Genomic DNA, 20,856 nt, shown 5'->3' with positions numbered 1-20,856 from the left:
CTGTTCCAGGCCACCTTCTGGCTGGAAAGAGTAGTGCGAACCGTGACTGCCTCTGTGCGTCCGTCCCTTTCGCACACGGCAGGAGAAACCTGTTTCCACTGCCCATGCGCCCCGTGGGCCATGCAACCCCCGCTCAGTTTTGCAACCGACTGCGGCAGCCAGAACTAAGTGCGGCACAGCGAGCGAGCGCGAACATGCAACACGACTAGTATGCTCTCGAGCTCGGTAATGCGCACATCATGGACGAGAGTGGGCGCGCAAGGCACAGGCACAGGCATAGGCACAGGCACGGGCACAGGCACAGGCGAGCGACCCTCGCCACGACCCAGTCGGCGGGCGGGCGCACGGAACAGGTTGCCTTGCGGCAGGGTGGGATGGATGTGGTGTCGTCGTCATCGTCTTCATCGCCTTCATCGTCTTCGATTGTGGACTGACAACAGAGGAAGTGATAGATATCGTAGCATGTGAATCCCAAAGTGCGTGCCCCTGATTGGGCCAAGGCCCAAGGCCCTCAGGTCTCTGCCATTAGCTACTCGACATGTTTACTTACCAGAGACAGACTGCTTCAAGCATTCACCTTTGGCCAAGCCGCTGCCAAAGTGCCAAAGTACTACGCAACAAATTTTTTGAGTGTTCAAGTTTACTGTCACGTGCTTTTCAGCGTCTCTGTATAACGGCGGCGCTGTATAACGCTTCGACCTCCCTCGTGTATGTGGAAGCATTACAAGTGACCCGTCAGCGTGGACTTTGCTACCCGGCACCCCGGCCCCCGCCCCCTTCACTTCTGACCCGAAGAAGACAGTTCATTTTCAGGTAAATAATACATTTAGTAGTGTTTCAATTGCTGGTACTATTTATAGATTCTCTTTGAAATAATGTTATAGTGGATATAGAATTTATATTATACCCAGAGAGAAAAATACCTGAAATACTAATATTTACTCATAGATTTAAAAATGCCTACCAACAGATTTGATCCGAGAGTGGAAATTGTAAAAATAATTATTTTCATTTACATTTTGATTACACAAATATTTGATTTAAATATGTTTAATTTTACAATTAAATATATTTCATATTTAAATTAAATATTCACATATTAAGTTTAAATATATTTGATAAAAAATAAATTAAATATATATTCTATTTATTTTAAAGTTTTTAATATTTAGATTACATTTGTGCCATATTAAAAAGACTTTTTAAGAGGGAATTCCGTTTAATTTCACTTTGTTTGTACTTTAAACCCCGAATACATAATTTAATAATGGGTGTGTTTCTTCTGAGCTGTGCCATTTTTCTCTGAGTGTACTGATAGGAATTTTCTTTAATTTAATTGAAATTCAACATGTCAAAGGTTTCATTAGCATAATCAATATTTCACAAGATTTAATACAATGCAATACAAAACAGCGAATGTGTAAGGTGGTGCCATTGTCCTAACAAATGGTCCCCACGAATTTGTATCTGCAGAGACCACCTGTGCTTAATAGTCAGAACTTAACGAGTAAACACAGGCATTCTTACGCTATTGAATTGATTTGGAGTACATAAAAAGTGAGGCAGTTCCATTCAATGGGTTTTGAACAGACCTTCTCCAGCTCCCAAGAGGTTTCTCTCGCTCCTGTTATGATGGAAGACCACGCTATATGTTCGTCGCGTGTCTGGGACCATAAACAGAAATTGTTTCGCAAAACGCCTCCGTCGCTTTTGCAAAATAAAGCTAAAGAAAGAAAGAAGCAAAAAAAAAAACAACAAAAAATTATCATGAGCTAAATAATCATATTCATAAATGTACTTTTACCATTTTCCCCCCCGCCGCCGCTGCCGCTGCCACCACGTCTCGACCGCGTCTTAGCCACCCTTAGCCTAGGCAGTTATTCATCAGCGCATCATACTCGACTCATACTTGTACTCATACTCATACTCGTAGTTGTACTCGTACTATATATAAGCGTTCGTTCGTGGCGTCGATGATACAACCGATAAGGGACCAATTTTTGCAATTGCGGCGCTGGAATTTTTAATTAGTTCGGGAAAGCCGCAGCCGGCGAGGAAGCGGCAATTCACTCACCGTCTTGTTATGGTCAGAAAAAAGAGAGGCAGAAAGGCAGAAGAAGCCGAGAACGAAATAATATCTTTCGAAGCGCACACGTAACCTAAAAATTAGCATACTGTTGCCGCAGTAGAAGGCAGGCTTCCCTGAGTAGTGGTGCAGTAGTGTAGGCCCTGAAGTTGGCCATAAAATGTATTAAGTTAAAGTATGTGTTAAGTGCACACCACACACCACATGTCAGATGTCGATATCTTGCACTTGTGCTCACAACCTGCCAATATTTGCCATTTCTTGGGCTTTTTTCCGACAGATATTTTGATATCTAAATAAGGTATGATTTGTGTTTGCTTTTCTATGGCAAATAGTCATGGCATAAGGCGTGGTGTTGGGGTGCTACTCAACGGCTGGGTAGTCCTGTCTGCGGTTAAGAAAAATTGGCGGCAGCAGCCGACGAAGTATGGAATAATTAAAAACAATTCAATTCGCAATTTGCACCATAATAAAAATAAATTACTTATTCATTTATGCTGAATATAACCGCTAAACTGCAACTGCAACTGCAACACCGCAGATCTCTGCGACGGCGAGTTGGGCCACATGCAACCGACCGACCGACCGACCGGATTGCACCCAAGTGCAGTGGAGCAAGAAGTTGGACCTACATGAAGGGTCATTGCCTGCTTTTTGGGTGTGGGAACTGCTAGACTACGAGCGTATACCATTTCGTCGATTGATGGAAGCCGATGGAAATAGATTTCTTTACAATTTTTTTCTCTTTTTAACCTTTCTAATGATATGTATAATTTCAAGGAGCCAGTGTGATTTTGGGTCAGTTTTTGCGTATCTCAAAAAAATGTACATACATCTTTTGCCAGAAATTAGAGCGCAATTGAATATTCCTACTCGAATCGGAGGCGCCGCCTGCCGCCTACCGCCTACCGCCTCAGTCTGTTAACATGCAACACTCGGTTTCGTGTTCAACTGAAATAGAATTTTCCATTCGTTGGCATCCATCCTCTTACACATCGTACGATTAGGCGCTGTGAAGTTTTCCAACCACAATACTTTCAGCGAAATGCATTTTTATGAACACCAGCACGCACTTGCACATTTCTCTTAAAAACCCTGATTAAGAGTGTAAATTATTGCGAAAGCTTGCAAATTTCTACATAAGCATATTTATCAAAAACTCTCAAACCTTTCTCACAATTAAATCAGGAAAAAAGACCGGCCTGAAATTGATTCTCATAATGGGGAAATTATATTATTTAAATTTGAAACAGCCAATGGAAATGGCTGAGAATGAATTTATGTTGGGCCTTGCCCAAGGATGCATACGTACATATATGTTATATATGGCTAGTGCTGCGATGAGACCCCTACAAAAGCATACAATTTTAATTAAAACCGACCAGCGGTGTCACTGACAAACAACAAACAGCCAGCAACAAAAGCAAAAAAAACAAAACGCAAAGGAACGATCAGCTGAGAAACAGGTTTGCTCTTTTCCTCTTTTTAAGGAACCAACCTCATTCACGGGAGCGGCCCCTACACTGTTGTTGTTTTAAGTGTTCGTGACAGCGATTAAGCTGCTCATTCGGTTGGCACGCTTTTTGTGGCAGCACAGCCCCTGCTGTTATTATAAAATACCAGACTCCAATTGCAGGAAGTGCATTTTTTCTAGCCAAATTCCTATGTAATGTCTTTATTATCATCCTTAACTTTAATATCCACACAATTTGTACACAATATAAGGCATCACAACGTTGAAACGTTAGATATTCCATATGGCTTGTGCTTTGGTTTGTACTCTTCAAGTGTCCTAGCTGTCCTTAATGCAGGACATGCTGTAGTCGGCTATTGGCCAAAATTAAATTCAATTGCCTCTCGTTTCCCGCTGGTCAGGTGGAGAGAGGGAAGGACGGCAAAGTTCGTCTGGCGTAGGCGGATGAAGAATATTGAATTTACAAAAAAATGTGACTGCTTTCATTGCTGTTGGTTTATCGGAGGTGGCATTCCCTTTCCCTGTCCCTTCACCTTCCCCCTTTTTGTACATTGTGTACTGTCCATGAAGTGCAACCTTTTATTTAAATGTTAACAATAAAAATGAATTTGCATTTATCGATTTTCCTTTTGGCTGTCGAGTGGAGGAAAACAAAATTAAAAGAGGTCATATCCAATATTCTCGTGGCGAGAGCCACTCCTCGTCGCGAATCATTAATCCCAGTGAAAACTGGCTAGACTCTGCTTCGAACTGAAGAGAACCCGATGGATTGATCTCTCTGTGGTCTTGGTGTTGTAAATAATAATAGATATATGAAAATCTTGCAGAATCTACGACAGCCAGTGTTTCCGTTCTATCTGTACGATCCGCTCGATCTATGTATATGTACTTAGAGTATACTCCGAGAGAATGGAACCCCCTCCGTATATACAAAATATACAAAAAAATATTAGATTTTTAAATCCAAACATAGTAAAATTGAATGGAATTTACTTCGAGTTTAACCCAGATGTATTAAACTATTTAATCTAAACTCTTCAAAATAAATATCAAACAAAAGTGTATCTTAAACATGAAATATATTAATGTAAGTGAAAGTAAGGGAAGTCCCTTATACAATTTCCACTCTCGCTGCAAATCAATTGATATGTATAAAGAGGTACATTTTCTTTAAAATCTACAAAAGTGTAACTATTCGATTCTTAGGGGTTTTTTTGTGTGGGTGTTGTGTGTTCCGCTCCATCTCCATATATGCATCTTCAAAGAAGAACATTTGGCAATTTAGTGACCAATTAATGCTAATATCGAGTGAGAATATACATATGTATATGGATAGTATGTGGGCACGAGTACTGTCGGTGTCTATTCGCATTTAATGAGCCTGTTGTACACACTATTATAGTTGGCATTTAAATTCAAGATACCTGAACACTGAATACAAGGGGGCAAAGCACATGCCCCAACACAGACACAACAAAGAGCAAGAGCTACCCGTTTATGTATGTATGTATGGACACTTGTACGAGTATGTGTGTATGGTACATAGATTCTACAGTAACGTAACCGTTTGTTAAGCCTTTGTCTAGCAGCCATTTTAAGGGCTATAAAAAACTCGAAAAGTTGTAGGAACAATGTAGACAGCGTGTTTTCATTTTATGCGAATTAAGCTGCCACTTGAACAACTTACTTTGCCTCCACCAGCGACTCTGGACTGGACCGCCGGGACCGAAACTGACGACGACACTGACACGGCACCAGTCCAAGGATCACACCCACTCAAACACACACCCGCACACACACACGGGGCATATCAGGATGTGTAGAGACTTCAGACTAGAGATGGGCCAGAATGTCCAGATTTTTAATGACTGTTTGGGGCATACAGTTAACTGAATAATTTCAACAATATTAACCATTATATTTAGCATTATCTTTATAAGAAAATAGTATTATTTCTATCAAGTACTGAAGGAATTTACAGACGTAAAGCTTATCTATAAGAATGTCACTAATAATAACCATGTGATCCTTGGATAACTTTACAAATATCGTGGTATACTTTTAGGATGCATTAAGGACACGGACTGCTTGCATTTCCTACAGGGCATCAAAGAGGACATCGTCGACAGCCCGCAAGGGATACAGTTGTTAACGTATACAAGGGGGAGGCGTCGACTATGGCGAGGACGAAAACACAAACATGGCAACCGAGCACCGAGCACCGGGAAGGGTCCGCCTCTGCCTGCTCTCGGCTGCAGTTGAAGGAATGGAATGGAAACGAAAGGAAAGGAGCACTTTATGTGCATATAATATCTGAATGTTCGCCGCACCATCCTCAGCCACACACACACACACGACCACACGTACACACACGTACGATCCACCCAGCCAGACAGACACATGTATACGTAGGACACAGTGTCATCCAAGTTGCGGGGAATTGTTAATATTGTCTGTGCGCCTGTAAGCAGCATTTACATGCTGGCCGACACCACGTACCACGTCCTGGCTGATAGAAGAGCTCATGTGTGGCTGGTGCCCTCTCTGACGGAACGGAAGGGCTCTGCTAGCCGCTCGGCTTTAAGTAGGCGCACTCTGGTAGCAGACACTGTTTTAAAAAATACCTACATACTTGCATATATTTCGCAGATGCTGTATCAACTTATGAAGCTGGCCGCCGCTTTCATTAGATCCAGAGGATGAACCTAGTTCAGAACTTGTCTGGGTGAGTGCATACATTCCTTCCACACACATACTCGTACATAAGAATATGTATATAACACATATGTATACCATAAAGTGCTCCCTTTAGTAAGTTCGCCTCTGCTTTGCAAATACGAGTAATTAACAAACAATGCTGCACTACTGAAAGAGTTTCTCTGGTTGGAAACGAACGATTCTTAAATTTAAGATGGGATTTTTGCCATTTTCGGAATGTTAAGTCCCCCGTTTAAACTTCAAAGTGTTATCCTAAAAGGTGCACATGAAACATGAATATCTTTTAGGGGTTTAGCTGTTTAGGGGTTCTGGGGTTCAGGGGTTCAATGTTGCCGCTGCTGTGACAACAATACACTCCAATAATCGATCGGATTCGGTCCTGAAACATCTTAGGTACTCACTGGCATCAAAAATAATGATGCGAAAGTAAATGAGATGTGCCATTGAATTCAAATGGCGTGGGATGCATGTGAAATGATACGCACATACCCCTACGGACGGATACGGATACGGATAGGTACGAGTATATGTACTATGTGGCGGGCTTTTCGCACATGTGTGTGCCGTGCTGGCTCTGTACATATTTCAGAGAAGTAAGTAACACACATGGCATGGTAGCATGGCATGTAGCAGCGCACTCATTTACCGCCTACTCTCGCTACTGCCGGGAGTCATTCGTCAGTCAATCCGTCGTCGTTCGTCGTCCCGTCCTCTCCAGCGACCCGGACCCGGGCCCGGGCCAGGACCAGGACCCGGACCGTGTTCCATCCGGGCGACGCAACCAGCGCGCACATTCGTCAGAATTTGCATTTCAATTCGAATGTCAGGATGACGGAGCGTCGAATTTGGGTGGCAGTGGCATCGGAATGAAAATAAATCACGCTGCTTTACCGCATAGGCAACTGGGGGATGGGATGGGGGACGGGGCCGCAACGCACCACAAGGGGCGAAACAGAGCCACCATTAAGCCAAAACAGAGCCTGGGGCGGGGCACGATTGAGAGGTGGCCCCTCATCCTCTGCGAACTCATTTATTCGCATTTTTTTGCAAGAATGAATGTGGAAACTTTTTCGCCATCATTTTGAGTGATGTCAATTAGATTGATTTGATCAGCGAAAATATGTGATTTATCAGACAGCAACAGTGGCTGGGCGGCACCAGGCACCAGGCACCAGGCTCCAAGCTCCAGGACATTCATCGTTCCATCCCCTATCCCCTATCCCCTATACCCACATCTCACAACCCACATCCCTCCCTGAAGCTCAATTCGGATGCGTATTCGTATACGTATGAATATCTAATGTGGCGTACACGTACGTAATCAGCTCCGTTCGTTCATCTATGTATGCATGTATGTATGTATGTATGTACTTCAGCAATCAGTCATCTAGCTATTTCCAAAGTCTTAGTCAATTTGCTGACTCTAGGAATAGAACAAAGCATCAGTCTTTAAAGACAGCAAAGTGCGTTTAAGCAAGAAAATGCTGGAAAAATCTTCTATGCGATTTGGGGACAAATTGTGTTTAAAAAAATGCATTCTAAAAATTAAATTTGTTGCTTACAATGGCTAAATATCTTTGGGTAATCGAAATGTGATGGGATTTCAATGATTAAACACCAGAAAATCTCACAATTAGTTAAACAAGCGCCACTATTTGCACAGAAAACAAACCGCAGACCCCTTAAGGACGAGCAATAACTTATGCCAGGATTCGGGCAGGAGTACGAGTACGAGTATAACTATCGTATTAAGGGATATTTGATTAACCGCTCTCTGCTGGCGTTGTTTGTGGGAATATAATGAATCCGCCCCCCCCTCGTAGATGCCACCCACACGTTACTAGCAACGCCTACGATATTAATAAAGCAAAGCATTGGGTGGAAGCACTTGCGGGTGCCATAGAAAGCAAATAAAATAAATCAAATCGGGAAATGGAAATGGAAGGAAAAAGAAAATCGCAGAGTCTGAATCAAGGCAAGTGTGTAATAGGGGGCTGGCAGCTACGAAAACAAAGGGGAGCCGTGTTTGGCACCCAAAATTTATGCGCGCGCTCTTTGCCCAGGCCGCTCCCACGCAATGTCACCCCCCACCTTCCCCCCGCCCTTTGGCCTAGTCGGGAGGGTGGGGGTAGGTAGTAGATCTGTGGATGGGGAAAGGGGCGCTGGTCCTGGTCCTGGTCCTGCGGTTGCGGGTTGGTCCTTTTCGGGGGTGGATACATGTGTCAATAACTCATTTTCAAATGGAAATAACATCAAATAAAATTCGCGCTACTGTGTCGCCGTCTTCCTTCACTTTTCCCTGGCCCCGGCTGCCTGCCACTGCCACTGCCACTGCCACTTCCATGTGTGTCAATCCATTCTTTTTGTTTCGTTTCGTTTCGTTTTTTTTTTTTTTGTATCGTTGTCGTTGGTCGTGGTTGGGCAATGGCCCTGTGACTGATGAAATATCGTGACAAGCAGTATAAAAGCTATTAAAGTCGAGTGTAGATGGCGCTACTTGAATTTGTCAAAATGTCTTTTTACGCGCTTGAGGCGCAGCAGGCAGAGACAGCCAGCCAGCCCAGCCAGCCCAGCCTAACGAAAATACAATACACGCCTAGACCCAGAGAGAGAGAGAGAGAGTCGTTTCTACAGGTTCGTGTGACCCCCAACCCCCACGTTAGACCCAACCCCAACCCCGCATAAGTCATGGGAACGGGTGAAGCTTTGATTGATGCCGATGTGTCACGCAGGCGCGCATGTGGCTAATGGGCGGTTGCCGTTGCTGTTTCTGCCATTCTGGCACTCCAATGTTCGATGTTTCAGCATAGGGATATATGTGGGTGGGGTGGGAGACTGGGGTTCCTTGCAAATCATTTGAATGATGTTGCCAATTGGGCCCTGCTTGAACTTTTGGCTTAGGGAGCTATCTTATCGAGTCCTAGAACATTGCTTGAGAGTTAGATTCAAAGAGTGAACTGGCTCAAGTCCCCCCCGCCTGCCATGTATGTGTTTTATGCGGGTAGAACGAGTTCGCTGGGGACGAGGACAGGGGAACGGATCGCCCGTGAAGTACGAGTAATGTCCCGCTGTTGCTCAAGAGGCGTCCGTCCACAAATAAACGCGCCCTGACCGATGCGCGCCCCAAATGCATCAAAGTAACGAGCTCAAGCTGCGCGCCACAGCCTCGCCTGGAGACTGGAGATGTCCTCTATACGAGACTGGCGCCCACAGTTGTGATATATGAAATTAACTTAATAAAGCAATGAAATATCGCCCGCGAATGAAACGCGATTCCAAGGCGATTCCAACGCGAATTGCGACTCGATCAGCAGGCGCTTTGTGCCTTGCTGCGACTGCATAAATTGTGGCACTTTAGGGACCCAGCTAACGCCGAGATGTGGCACCCTGCAACACCTCAGGTGTCTGTTGGTTTTTGCCTTTGTATCAGCCACAGTATCCGGTGACTAATTGCCCTTTACCGTGGGCTTTCAAATTGGACCTGATTGGAGTACAAAAAGAAGCTGCATGAATATTTCAAAGGGCAGGGCAGGGCATAGGGCGTATGGCATTGTTTTATATCAAACTTGGGGGATTACATAATGCTAGATCCATGCTCATGGGAATTAGTATTCTTTTTTCGGGCTATACCTAATATTGTGCAGATCAGGTACATATATTTCGGATCATAGATACTTACGGATGTGATCCGTATGTGTGGCCTCAGTCCTGTTGATAATTCTGCCCGGATCCACATCGAAGAGAGGCTTCTCCTTCGAAAGCAGAGAGGCACAGAGGCACCTGGAGAATTAGCTGGATTAAACGAGCCATTCAGGGCCCAAGGCAGAAGGAAAATAATATTCCCCAGCGTTTTCCCAACTAATAGATGAATCGAATCAGAAACAGCGGATCGGAAACAACTATTTTTTGGGATCTCCGGTTCGGTTTCATTGAAAAGTTTCTTTGGCAAAAGAAATTTTGAACCAGTCTAACGTCGAATTCCCTTGAAACTTCAGCTGTCGAATTGCATTCGAATGGAATTAAAAGTGGTGATGGTGGGAGGTGGAGTGGTCATCCCGGAGTGGGTGGCCAAAGGCCTCTATGGCATTGTGTGGCCCATTGTTCATGCGGCTTCCATTGTCTGGAGTAAATTAAGCAAACTTTGCATGGGTGCCCCCTGCCTCATATCCCATGCCCCATACCCCATACCCCATACCCCATGCATAGTTTTGCACCCAAGCAAGTCAATTCATTCAGAGAACGGCATCCCACCTTATCTGCATGTTCCACACTCCCTGTCTCCTGTCTCCTGCCTCCTTCCTTCTGCCAGGCAGGCTCTGAACAGAACACACTCCAACTTCACTCATGGACCTCTCCCAACGCTCTCTCTGCCGGTCTTAACTTTTCACTCTAAGCCTGCCACCGAGCATCACGCAATAAATTACGTTAAAGACGCCAGACCCAGACCCAATCCCAAACCCATACCAAGGCCCGAAATTTGCATTCCACACCACACCACACCACCCCTTCGAGCGGAGAGCAGAGCGGCACACGCATCATCATAATTAATAAGAGACAATTTGACAATGGCCCTTTAGCGTTAACAGCGATATCATTTTCAACTGTACAAACTGGGCGGCGATGTGAGCATCCACATTCACATCCACAGGACACACACACACACACACACACACACAGGACACACAGAGCACACCCCCTTTGCCATTTTGCGCCAAATTAAATTCAACCTCAATTGAGGGGTTAATTTCTATCACCACGCAAACAAAACAAAAACGAAACGCCCAGCTCGCCGCCGCCGCCGCCAGACACTACGTACGTGGGGTGGCTGCGAATGGGGCGAGCGAGTGCGGATCCGGATCCGGATGCGACCATCAAGAGGGGTGAAATATATATAGAAGGAGAGAGGGTGAACGGGAGTGGGAGCGTGGGTGTCGCACCATTATCTGCATCGAGTTCCACATAGAAAATCATTACGCCATTCGCACCATGAGACGTATTCAATTTGAGTGTCGTTGAGCTCTTTATTACGTTAGTGTGAAAGTCGCGTGCACCAAAAACCCCAATAGCCGCCCGGCGGCGTCCTCCGAGGGCATCCCCCGTGCTCTGCTCTGGCATGGCCTGGGCCTGGGCCTGGCCCTGGACCCGGGTAAGCTTCTCCCCCTCCCCGCATCAACAGCGCATTCATTCACGGTGCGTAAGTCACAGCAAAGCAGCAGCAGCAGCAGCAGCAGCAGCAGCAACGGCAACGGCAACGGCAACAACAGTAACAGAGGAGGGCAGGGGGGCAGGGCAGAGCCCTTAGTGGAGGAAGTGGATGTGGAAGTGGAAGTAAATTGAAAGCATGCTGCGAAGCGGTCTCAACCCTAACCCTTCAATTGGCAGTGGCAGTGGCAGTGGCAGCGGCAGCCACGAAATCCATTAGCAGGCAGCGTGCGGCGAACGGCAAAGGCAACGGGCTACAGGCTACAGGCTACAGGCTAGAGGAACGGTGACCATGAGGCTTTTATGCACGAAGCGTCCTGCTCCGTTTTCGGTTAACCATGGGCATGCCCCGGCCCTGCCCGGCCCGGCACTCCGCCGCAACCGACTCTTCTGACTACTCAATCTCGACGAGACTCATAAACATATGCGCCTCACGTCGTTTGGCGCAAATTTAATGTGGCGATGGTAGACGACGACACCCCACCCGGGGCACGCCCCGTCCGACAGACGGTTAGCTAGCTGTTCTTTGATGAGGTTACTGACTTTGGCGAATTAACTCCCACTCGCCGGGTCGTCCCATACCTCCGCAACGCCCACACCCACCGCACTCTCCGGCCAGGCAGGCAGGCAGGCAGGACGGCCGGGTCGCTGGCGAACCGGAAACCACTGCATTTTGTTGGCCCAAAACCGGGGTGGCACGCTTCAACGCCTCAGAAAATCTCTTGGGACATTTTAGAAATACAATGCAGCATTTAGATAAACAGAAACTTTAGAGCTCTTTCGACTTTCGACCCTTAATAAGTGTGTACGCACACCAATGCCCACACTTCTGGCAAGTGTCGGAGAAGGGGAAATCAATCCTTCTACTTCGAGATTTTCCGAGTTTCGGTAGGCATTCACTGCACGCCATTATGTCCTCTGATAATATACATTTCCCGTCATTATTATTGTTTATTAATCCTTAGAAAAACAACTTTTTTCGGGAAGTTCTAATTAAGACTTACAAACTAATTAATTTAATCTTTATAATACTCGATTTTTTACATTTTGTATTCATTTATTTATTTATATATTTTGTATGATTAATGATTATTTGTAATTTCTTGTTTGAAGGTAAAAATAATCCTCTATTAATACTTTTATGAACATTTTAGTTCGGTAAGACGTAACATTTTAGAAGTCATTACTTAGTCAGCGTATTCCACTAAACCAGCTTATTATATGTACATATGTACATGCCCACACCAAATGATAACTAAATTGATTGGGGAAACATATGAAAAGATTGATACACTTTGGCTCAAATCAAACAATAGAACGGAATGAAAATAATCCGACACATCGAGGCCCAATCCAATTGGGAAGGTTGCTGCATCGAGGCTGGCCTGTGTCTGGGCCTGGGACTGGGCCTGGGCCTGGGACTGGGCTGCCATAAATTTTATTTATTTATGTATGTTCCGTTTTGTTTTCTGCTTTCGCTTATACGAATATCAGACCAAAATCGACCATGAATATCAATGGGGGAATTCAGTGTGTGCCGCCATCGGCACGCGCCCGCTTCATCCGATACTGGGGCTTAGTGCTTGTGCCTCGTCCGTGGCAAGTGGCAAGTGGCAAGTGGGTATTGATATTGTTTTTATCAGCGTCTACGGACCTTCGATTTCTCGGCCAGACGGGGGACAAGGACAAGGACAAGGACCGGGACAGTATAGGACAGGACCTGGCCGCGGGCCTTAAGCACTTGTGCTCCTGATGCGTATTTAATTTTATTTTATTTGGGATTTTACTTTGCTTTACTGCGGGAATCTAAGGGAAGTAAATCACGGCACTTTCAGCAGAGAGTCCCCAGCAGAGTAGAGTCCCCGTGCACAAGGCGCCGTCGGTGTTCAAGCCGGTAGCAAAGAGGCACTTTTGGGGTTGTTGGTTGTTGGTTGTTGGTGAGGCTGCTGCGACTATGACTATCCATTTACTACAATATATACGGATTGCCCCTGGCCGATACTGATGGACTGTAGGACTAGGACTCGAGGCCAAAAACATACGAGGGGCGTCCGTGTGCGCATATGTGTGCATTTTCCGGCTTACACTTGTCCCATGGAAGATAGCGACAAGGGAAAAGCGATTGCTCTTCCTGTGTTGAGTGTTGATTGTTTGGCATATACTTGGCTGTATTGGCTGTACTATATATAGGCACGGAGATTGATAGAAGGAGAGCAGCAGCAGAAGCAGCGGCAGGGGGAGCATCATCTTTCGTATTAAATTCATGAAAGTTAAGTGCTTTGTAATTGATCTTATAAAATATTTATGACAGACAGCTACAGATATACAGACAGTCCTCGCCAGGCTACCTGCCGTTCTGTGAGTACTGATTCCGGGACGAATAACTCGCACTCGTCCGTGTACCTTTTCCACTGATGGCCAAAGTTAGGTTTTCCTCTAATTGACATTAATTATTTAAAAGGACGTCATGCGAATCTTTCGACCAAAGTGTTTCTGTTCTGGCTCTTGCTCTGGCTCTGGCTCTGCCCCTGCGGTAAAGTGTTGGGCCGCTTTTCCCAGTAGCTCCAGTGGCTACCAGTCGCAATTTAAAGTAATCCCTGTAACGAGAATGCCAGACTATTTCAGAGATTCTCCATAGTGTTGTCTGCCACTTGGCCCCTGTTGGCAGTGCTTTCGACGGCCCCAGCCAGACGGTACTCAGGACGTTGACTTGACGTACTTGACCAGACGTACTGGACCTTCCCCTTCCTCTTACTTCCCAGCAAAAACACACTCGCCATCGCCATCGCCAACGCCAGAGCCAAAGCCAAAGTCAAAGCCAAAACTGATAATGATGCTGTTGGCGACTTTGTGTTTACTTATGCCGGTGGCCTTGTGCCGGGCCAGCCTGCCCCGGCTTTGATGTTTCAATGGAATGATGAATTATATTTGACAACTATGGGCTTTGGGCCGCACTGGGGAAGCCTGCCTGCGCAGTCGTATGCCTCCTGTACAAAGACACGCACCCATGCACGTTCCCATACTCATACTCATACTCATATGTTACGATGAGGAGAGCAGGGCAGCGCAGGGCAGAGCAGTACTTGGATATGTTTATTTTACTGTCAAAACATTAAAGTAAACTCTCGGCGAGGCAAGCACCCACAACAGGGTTGATTCTTATCGAGGGGCGGTGTCGACAGCCAGCAGCACCGTGTGCTCCGTCAAGTTTCCACTTGGAGTGCGCGAGGGTGGAAATATTGAAATATATCTGCAGCACGGCGTCACGTGGTGGTCGGTCGTCTACTACCGACTTATGCCACCTTCGACGCGACTCCGGCGCAGCACAGCAGCCCCAGCCCGCCCCGGCACCAGACAAGTGAACATTTGCATATGTTGACGGCATATTCTAACAGATCCTGCCTGGATTTCCTGCTTAACGGGGACCAGCACTACCCCACACCGCCCTGCGCCGTCCTGCACCCTGGTCTGTACCACACACGAGCCTGCACCTCGGGTCACATGCCTTTTTGACAACTCATAACAATCACTCATCATAAACAAAGTCCGGCCGGACAGGGAGATACAGCTGATGATGGCTCTCGCTTGGAGTAGGTTGCTAGCTAGGTTATACAGTGCCTGTATCGTATGTTACCTATGCATTACAGAAGGCCATTTCCTCAGTTTCCTCAGTTTGCACAAAAAATGAATAGACATTTCACACACTCAAGACTGGCAGGTGAATATCTCACTTGGGCTTACATAGTTTCTGATTTAATGTCTGGCCCAATTAGTTAATTATCGAGCTCCAGCTGGGATAATTATCGCCTTATCCTTTGATTCCTACTGGTTCCAGCTCCATTTCCATCTGCGGGCAGGCAGGGCATCAGCAGGAGCAGCAGGGTCTCGGGTCCGTCTAGAAGCAAACGTCTTGCGGTCAATTAAAACAATCCACAAAATAATTGCCAAGAAATTTATTCGCTTCATTAACTTGTTAAAGGACGTCGACATGAAAGTTAAGCACAAAGTCGGCCGCATCAATTCAGCCAGAAAATTAAGTGAAATAATTAAATCTCAATCGGGATCTATTAGATTTGTGTTGATGCTGATGTTGATGTTGCCTTTGGCTTTGGCTTTGGCTTTGGCTTCGGTCCATGGCCCTTGTCAGGGCCCAGTGCCCGAGCCAGCAGAGGGATGAACACAGATAAATTTGGCAGGACGGCAGCTAATCTCCCACCGACGGCCCAGCAAGGGGTTAACGAGCGCCGGCATCCGAGATGGGGTTGAAAATGTGGTATTCGAAAATGCAACAATCGCAAGGCGTTGCTTGTCCATGGTTATTCTGGTGGGGTGTGGGCCTAGACACTGACACAACCATTTATCACCCACGCAGCATCTTTCATAATCAGACCGACCGGCAGTAGGCAAAATGCAAATGACTCAGCCCCGTGTCGGTCGGAGCTGCATAAAGGACCAGCCGCGGCGCGGCTTTTAATTTACAGCGTCCTCCGAGCCGGTTGGACCCCGGCACAGGCACCCGGCACCCGGCACAGGCACCCGGCACCCGGCAGCGGCACATGCACTCACATCGAATGGGTCCACCAATGGATGGGCCCAGGCCCAGGGCCAACCGAGACATGGGCAAGAGAGCCGCCAAGCCGCCAAGCCGCCAAGCCGCCAAGCCGCCATCGCGCGGTTGCTTCCACCGCTGCGCTGCCTTCTCCACAATGAATGCCAGACAAAAGGTCGACACGTTCCCATTCCGAGCGGCTTAATTAATTTATGCACTCATGGTCGGTCGCAATGCATCGGGTCGGTCTGTCGGTCGGTCGGTCCGGGAGGAACATCGAGTCTGGGACTGGGACTGCGCAGGAGGGATGTGATGGGATGGGATGGAATGGGTCGAGACTGCCAGTTTAGTCCGACTTAAGCTATAGGTGGACATCATTTCTTGGCTCTTCTTGAAAACCCGCCTAATTTTAAAATTAATGAGCGGCATCTTGATGGCCGATGGAAGCGATAAGCCCCATGATTTTGACTGTCACATACACATACACACACACACACACACACACACACACACACACAGAGAGACAGCCTTCTTCCTCCCTTACCCTCGATCACAGCTTAAGTAAATCACGTGTTTATTGGCACTTCACTTACGACACCGTCGTCCCCAAAGTACGAGAATAAGGAAAAACGAAAACTAAAATGGCATCACTCTATAGTGGCCCTCTATAGTGCCTGCCTTTCGGCCTGGCCTGGCCTGGTCGGGCCTGGTCGGGCTGATCGAGTGAGAGGGAACCAACTGAGCAACGTCATTAATTAGCTGGACCTGAAGTGTGGGGACCGTATGGTCCGTATGGAAGCGACGTGTTTATTTGGTTTGTGTGCCCGTTCAACATCTCCAATGCATTGGGGCTTCATTTAGGAGTTCTTTTGTTTTGAAATGTATGCCGCACCGCACCACACAGGCATGTCCGAAAAAGTCGTGCCGCTACTCTACACACTCGATACATTTCGACCAGGTTCGATCCGAGCACAGCTCTGTCACAATAAGTGAACAATCCTATCAGAAATAGCATACTAAATTTTATTAAAGATAAACTTTCCCATGGAAGCTTTGTTGGATTGTGCTTAAGGATTGTGCTAAATGACCTACCTGTCCTTTAGCCGATCATTTTCATGGCAGAAATGCTCTTTAGAAAACTGTACCAGTGCCACCTTTATTACGTTCCACCACTGTATCCATCTGGCTTTGTCATTTATTTTGTTTGACCGGAAACTCTTTATCTTACGGTTAATCTTCTTGATATTTCAGATGTGGAAAAGCCAAAAGGCCGATGCGTTCTTAATTCCGACATTAAGACAAAAACAAAAACAAAAAATAACTTTGCTTTGGTATGAAATTGATTCATTCATTTTCAATCCATTGAGTCAGATTCTTATCCGATGGATGAGTCGGGGCCAGCCAGCCTCAGCACTTTCAATAGTGTGCATCCCCAACAGGTAGTCAAAGCAGACAGACTGTCTCCACTCGGCAGACGATATGTCTTCTCTCGGCATACTCTTGTAGAAAATTGTATATTTTTAACAAGAATCTTGTGACGACGCTGAAAAGTGAAACTTTGATCATTTTTCAGCATCAGCTGAAGCGAGCTTATAAAACCTTTTTTTTACTTTAAATGCAATTTGGATAAGTTATTTATGAAATTTTTTTTCTATTTCAGATTGAAAACTGACACGCCATCAATAAAATAATGTTCTCGGATCGATATGGTTTGTGTATTATTTTGAAATTACATTGTTCTGGCCAGATCACTAATAATTTCTTTAATTTTCAGAGCATTTGGAACAGAAGATGGATGGATGGATGGATGGATCGAAAATTAACTATATGGGAAAAATAATATTTTAAGACACATTATTGAATATTTATAATAGCTCTAGTATCAATGGTGTATACGAGTATACATTAGACATGAAAAGAGTAAACACCATATTTTCTTGTAGGTTGATGCTTCATGAATCAACAGTATTCATAAAAACACAGCTACACTCATACATCTTTAAAGCTTTCGATCATTACGAATCCTTTCTTCAGTCAGATCCGGATCACCCCGAACCGAGTGCGAGCACTACGGATACTCATGCAACACACTCATTATGAAGTAAACTTTTCGGATCTGACACAGTAAAAATGACGATACCTGCTTCGGGCAGTCCGTTTTGGGTGTGCGATTCGATGTAATGAGAAAGTTGAGTCGCTGATTCGAACTGACCGAACGAAGCGAGTACCGATTCAATCCCACCGACTCGACTCGGTTGCCTTTTCATGCGGGGTGTTATGTACATGTGACGGCTCTGCACTCTACAGCAGGAGACCTCAACATTTTGAGGGTTCTTTGGTTCTACCACATCAACTGGCCGGTCCAAAGATCCAAAGATATATGTATGTATGTATGTATGCCAGGTCAAAGTGCAACAAGGCCTTACAATAATAATAATAATAATACAAATGTACATATGTAGTATAGTATGTAGTGTACTCTTAAGTGGAATCTCGAAGATTCTGGTGCAGTTTAAAAATTGTAACTTATTAAAGTTTATAATATCTCTGTTGTTGTGGGGCGCTGGGCTATTATTTGCGCTGACAATTCTCAGACAGTCCAGCTTACAACCTATCCATGCACCATACGCTGTTGACAAGAAACGTTTTTGTCAGAGATCTATAGGTATCACCAGATATCTGTTTTTCAATCTCCCGATACTATCATTTTCATTCCACGAGCTTCCTCGAGTATCGCAATTCCTTCTATCCTTCATTATACGTCAATAACAAAAAAAAAAAAACGGAACACTTATAGTAATGCATGCCACAGTAATCAAAACTAGAATCAGCAGAAGACCTAACTCGTTAGATTAAGTTCATCTTGTTGATAAGTAATTATGCAGTAATACTTGTGATTATCAAATCAATGAAGAGATTCAAATGGAGAAGTAATATTTGGACGTTGATATGCAATGACTGCACCACCAAGTGGGCCATGAGACACCAAGCCACCAACGCGCGGATCACAGGCAGAGACGCAGCCCTGCTCCTGCCCAGCCGACCGAGGGCCAGGAAAGATAGATGTTAGGCTAATATTCGAGTAATATTAGACTTAACCTGACTAAAGGAGATAAGCATGCATTCAAAATAGAAAACTAATACTGATTACTTGAAAGGAATGCCAGTATCAGTAATTTAAGAAGAAGAAGGGAATTAATAGTACATTTAATATACCAAGCGAAAGGGACAACGTTGTATACATAGTTTCTAGTGGATATTATAGGAATCGTGAAGTTTATGCGGATCAATAAGACTGGGAGATCTTCATGGCGCATAAGAATCATACCAATATTTTTCTACGATTAAGTAAGGATGGCAGGTTTATTGAGAGCAATCAATTCGGATAAGATGGCAATCCCTCACTTGCATCCCAGTTTAGGCCGCGCAGGTCAAAGAGTTTTTTTTGTTGGTTTTGACCGCTCTTACATGTATTGGATGATTTTTATAGTTACTAAGAATTATTCTAAACGAATACCGAATTCGCCCAATCAATGACATAACAAATTTCCTGTAATAACAATGCGAGTATGATGACGATCACATTTGGCCAAGATAATGTCTAATAGCATATTTTATAACAATCAATTAGAAGCATTTTGTTCTTTCGATTATGCTTAGAAAACATAAATGTTATCTCAAAAAGACTTGTCAAAGAATCGATCGATCCGATAATTCTCAATTCCCAAATAAGAGATAAAAGGCATTTTTCAATGTTCGATTGAGACTTTACATTATAGAGAGAGATCGCCATGGCTAGTTGCACTTAGTTTGACTTTCTGATCATTAATATACGAGTATACGAAAATACGATACACACATTACGGAGTCTCTCTTTGAACTTCACGAACACACAGATGTATGACCAAGAAAATTATGGGACTATAGAAGGTTGCTTTTCGACTTAAATATGTAGATATAGATTCTAAAAATTGATCAAATCAAACGGTTGTAATTTCAACACTGTTATAAACTTTTTCTGTTGGTGTTGCATTGGTTTTTTTTGTTTTGTAAATTGATCTTGTTGGCAGTGTTGGGTAACGTCTGGGGTCCGCCAAAAAGTATGCAACGTTGTCGGACGTTTTCGATCATTGAAGTTCCATTAATGGCCGCTGAGTGCGGTGCGCCACTGGCACATGTAATTTTTACGCGATACGTTACATGGTCTTTTTGTTGCATTCGGGGTTGCACTGTTGTAATTGATTGCTGTAATAATCTATTATTATTGTTATTCTGCTTAAGAGATATACGAATTTTGTTGTTGCTTTCGCCTTTTTTAATTATACACACAAATTTAAAATGTATCCTTTGATTTGATCCTCGGATAAGCAAGTTATATTATCCTGATCCTCTTTTAGATAGCACATATGTGGTTTTATATATGAAAAATCATCAAAAAAGTTTGCTGATATCAAGTGAACAACCTTTAAATAGGTTAAACCTAAATTACTAGCTTTTTGGTTTTATAATTGAATAATACCAGTAATTAATTACTATAACAATAGAACATACAATACTATTGTTGATGTGAAGTAACAGTATCATCTGCGTTATATTAAGACATAGTATCCTGTCCGAAAGCGGACCGATAAATGGCAGCGGATGGGAAAAATATTGTGTTCCGCTTACTACCTGAACCACGAATTAGCATCAGGAGCATCCGCATCCCCCGTCTGCTACAGGCACAATCCATACTCCTCGTATGGATAGTATACAAAAGTAATCTCCTAAGAAGTCGCCAGGTCGCCAGATCGCCAGATCGTCCGCCATAAATCATGCCAAACTGTT

General features: G+C 44.7%; 1 long non-coding RNA gene across 1 annotated transcript; it reads left to right on the top strand.

The window, feature by feature from the left end:
• Positions 1 to 208: 208 nt before the first annotated feature.
• Positions 209 to 20,309, top strand: LOC108165555. The gene is made up of 6 exons (XR_001775972.2): positions 209 to 607; positions 662 to 813; positions 5,626 to 6,144; positions 6,210 to 6,285; positions 17,690 to 17,738; positions 17,804 to 20,309. It is a non-coding gene; the product is annotated as an uncharacterized LOC108165555 (long non-coding RNA).
• Positions 20,310 to 20,856: the final 547 nt, after the last annotated feature.

Source organism: Drosophila miranda, chromosome XR, assembly GCF_003369915.1.
Source record: "Drosophila miranda strain MSH22 chromosome XR, D.miranda_PacBio2.1, whole genome shotgun sequence".
In the NCBI taxonomy this organism is placed as follows: domain Eukaryota; kingdom Metazoa; phylum Arthropoda; class Insecta; order Diptera; family Drosophilidae; genus Drosophila; species Drosophila miranda.
This window is presented reverse-complemented; position numbering and strand designations above follow the sequence as displayed.